The 3,793-nt window shown below is 43.3% G+C and overlaps 1 long non-coding RNA gene across 1 annotated transcript; it reads left to right on the forward strand.

The window, feature by feature from the left end:
* The first annotated feature begins 1,922 nt into the window (after positions 1 to 1,922).
* Positions 1,923 to 2,537, forward strand: LOC111591180 (uncharacterized). The gene is made up of 2 exons (XR_002750347.1): positions 1,923 to 2,285; positions 2,395 to 2,537. It is a non-coding gene; the product is annotated as an uncharacterized lncRNA (long non-coding RNA).
* Positions 2,538 to 3,793: the final 1,256 nt, after the last annotated feature.

Here is a 3,793-nt window from a genome sequence, read left to right on the forward strand (position 1 = left end):
ACTTTATCAATATCTTTAGAGAACAACACATTCCTAGCAGTGCGATGAAGCTCAAGAAAGATGAGTTCAGGAAGCTCCGTCAGGGTGCCATGTCTGTGACGGAGTATCTATACAAGTTTACATAGTTGTCCTGTCATGCTCCTGAGGATTTCAACAATGATGAGAAGAGGTAGGAAGCCTTTCTAGGTGGTCTTAACTCTGAGGTCAAGACCTTGGTTGAGGTCACCACTCATAATGACTTTAACACCATGGTCAACAGAGCTATCACCATTGAGAGAATCAGGAAATCAGAGCTCAACGAGCGCAAACGTCGATTCGAGAACAAGAAGCCTCAACAGTGAGAAAAGTTCCTGAGGACTCAATTTCCTACTCACTCAGTCCAACAGAGCCAGAGTGCGTCGTATTTCGAAGCTCATCTGGTTCTTTCCAGAAGCCAGCTCAATCAGCCCCAACTGAAAAGACTCAAAACACCTTTCAAACTCAATAGTCTGCTGGAAGAAGCCAAGTGAGTAACCCAAGAGCATGCTTCCACTGTCGTGAGATAGGTCACTTCATTGCCAACTGCCCATACAAGAACTAGCTAGCACCATCGGTCTTTTCCAACTCGGTGAATGGACCATAACAACCAATTGGAGTCAACCGTGCTACACCAGCAAGGAGCCAACAAACATTTGGAAGAGCCAAGGTGAACCATGTCTAGGCAGAAGAAGTAGCTGAAGATGAACCGTGAGTGATTTTTGGTGAGTTCTTGATCGACTCAGTATTAGCTTCAGTGGCTTTTGATTCCGGAGCATCACATTCCTTTATATCATCACATTTTGTGGAGAAGAATGATATACCTAATATAGCCCTTAAGAGGCCACTAATGACCCATTCCCCTAGAGGTCAAACACCCTGCCACTTAGGTGTTATAAACATCCCTATAAACCTAAATGGGGTAGTCTTCTTTACTGACTTAGTGGTGCTTGACTCTAAAGGGATATATGTTATTCTCGGTATGGATTGGCTCACCAAGCACCGAGGCAACATAGTTTGTGCTGAGAGGGTAGTAACGGTTACCAACCACTAAGGAACAACAATCAGATGTAAGATCTACCCTAGATTGTTAAACTATATGGTGTATAACCTCCTAATAGAGTCAGTAGAAGATGTGACAATCGTTCAAGAATTTCTCGAGGTGTTCCTAGATGAATTGCCTGGTATGCCTCTAGAGCGAGATGTGGAGTTCGCTATTGATCTGGTCCCTGGAACCAAGCCAATAACAAAAAGTGTCTATCAGTTAGCAGCCCTAGAGATTGCAGAATTGAAGAAGAAACTTGGAGAACTCCAACAAAAAGAATTTATCAGGCCTGTCGCTTCTCTTTATGGAGCTCCAGTACTCTTTGTTAAGAAGAAAGATGGAAGCATGAGGTTATCTGTGGATTATCGACACCTCAATGTGTAAACCCTTAAATATATATATGTATAAGTGCATAGTGATAATGTACTAATTAAATATTTGGGAAATAAAATGAGAGTTAAGATGATTAATGTTGTAACAGTGAGGCATATCCTCTCCTAAATGCATATTAAACAACAATATAAAACTATGCATCATGCCCTGGTTTTCTTTGATTGTGCACTTAATTGGGGGGTTTAATCCTAGAGTTTGAGTTTGGTTGAATTTGAGAAGTCAAATAGGAAAAATAAAATTAGAAAAAGGAAAAGAAAAAGAAAATAGAGAAAAAAGAGAAAGAGCCGTCTGGGCCCAAAACCCCAACACAACCGGCCCATTTACCCTTACCCCACGTTCAGCCCAGGTCTATGTTGGCGTGCCAACTGGTGGGCCCCACCTAGCGGCTAGCTCGTCAACACATCGCGTAGCGTCTTCACTCTATGTCTCTGACTCGTGGGACCCGGTCGTCAGACTTGTCATCCTCATGTAACAGACCATGCTGGAGAACACGAAGATGGGCACAACCGAATACCAGCCGGGCGCATGCTCACAAGTCCGTAAAGGTGATGGCACCGCAACCCTCTTTCCTCCCCGTTTGAGGATTTCTAAGCTACCGCGAGAGAAATAGAGAGAATGGGGAGTGAAAGTCGGAGCACCGCCGTTGTAGCCGCATACTGGTGTTTGCCGCAAACGGGTCCGATCGGGAGTCTTCATCAGAGAGCGGTGAAGGTTGCAGCGGTTCCGGTGCTGGGAGAAGACCACTGGGGGCCATGAGATTTCTCACCAGAGCCAGGGAAGGGCCACCGGCCGCACCACGCCGTGGCCAAACATCGTCGCGTCATCATCGTCGGTGAGTCCTCGTCGATCAAGCTCGCTTCGTCCCTCTGCGTGTAGAGTAGACTAGAACATGGTTTGGAGCCTGACGTGCTGGATTGGGCATTCCGTGCATGGCGCCACAGTGGATGGAAGGGCGCCGCCGCCCGGTGCCGGCTATGGGAGGAGATGCGAAGGAGACCTAATCTTAGGAAAAAAACAAAACTATTTTTGTAGGTATCTATATGCTTGAATGTTTGTTCTTATGATACCTGTTTGATTTGGTTCTTTGGTTGAGTGAGATGGGTTATGGAGTAATATACACAATTGCATATGCATACACATATAGACAAAAAAATGTTTATAAGATAATTAGACAACCTAGATTATCCTCCATTCAAATGTATCTAGCGTCACAGATCCCTCTTATCTTAACAGATTCTATCTTATCCTTGGAGATTCATCTTATAAACATAGTTATCCCAACCTAGACACAACGCCGCCAACCAAAATTCTTTCTAACCTCCTTCAGCTGGGAACCAACTACTAGGCTATCTGTTACATCTACTAAATTATTTCTCTTGCAAAGTTATCATACCCTATGTCTTTAACCCAGATGGTTAATACCAGGAGGGGAGGAGGTGTCGACTACCTGCACGTATTCATCGAAGAAGGGCAGTACCTAATCTAGAATCGGAAATGAATCCTCCTCTGAATCCTCCGCCTGCTGGGACTGATGTCGTGGTTGCCGCTTAAATGCAACTGCTGCAATAAATGGCCAACACTATGACAAAAATGCACCACCCAAGGATTTATTTTTATAGAGGATCCTGATTTCGTGCCCATGGAATTTTGAGTAGTTCGTGCCCTATACCCAAGTTTGGCATGGTGCCGTTGTTGTAGAAGCCACCATGTGGCAAGAAGAGACTACCCTTGTGTTTATCTTATCGACTATAGTTCTTCTAGTTTGTGTTATTATTGTAACCGAATGTACTAAATAAGGCTATGTATGATTGTGGCACTACTTGAGTAATGTATTTCATCAGAGACTATTTTCTGGTGCTTAAATACATGTTTAGCTTCGGTTGTTGAGACCAGGGCATTACACTAGGGTGCCTATCGCGGACGGTCTATGCCCCGCAGAGAGGACCCAAATAGTCATACGCACCGCGCGCAGGCCCTAGGGTTCGTTTAGTGATTAAACCAAAAAGGCGTCAACAAGCTCTATATTCTAACCTTGTAGAATATTTTTCAGGCACATATGGTCGTTATGTATGTTTGTAATCTTGACAGATGAGATTAGTCTCCACCATAATATTTCATAGCTAAAAATATCGAACAGTTAAAACCATAATTGCACATAAGATAATTTGATTCTTTGCAAAGGTTTTGACTAGAAAAAATATAGAAGCCATAGATTAAGAGATATTATATTGTGTAATTATTTTCTCTTCTCTTAGACATCTTTTCCTACCGAGGCTGCTCCAAAATATATCCAAAATTTCCAAAGTGAGATTCATCTCCTCTGTTTGTAGAGTAAAATGA

The sequence above is a fragment of the Zea mays genome, chromosome 3 (assembly GCF_902167145.1).
Source record: "Zea mays cultivar B73 chromosome 3, Zm-B73-REFERENCE-NAM-5.0, whole genome shotgun sequence".
NCBI classification, from domain to species: Eukaryota; Viridiplantae; Streptophyta; class Magnoliopsida; order Poales; family Poaceae; genus Zea; species Zea mays.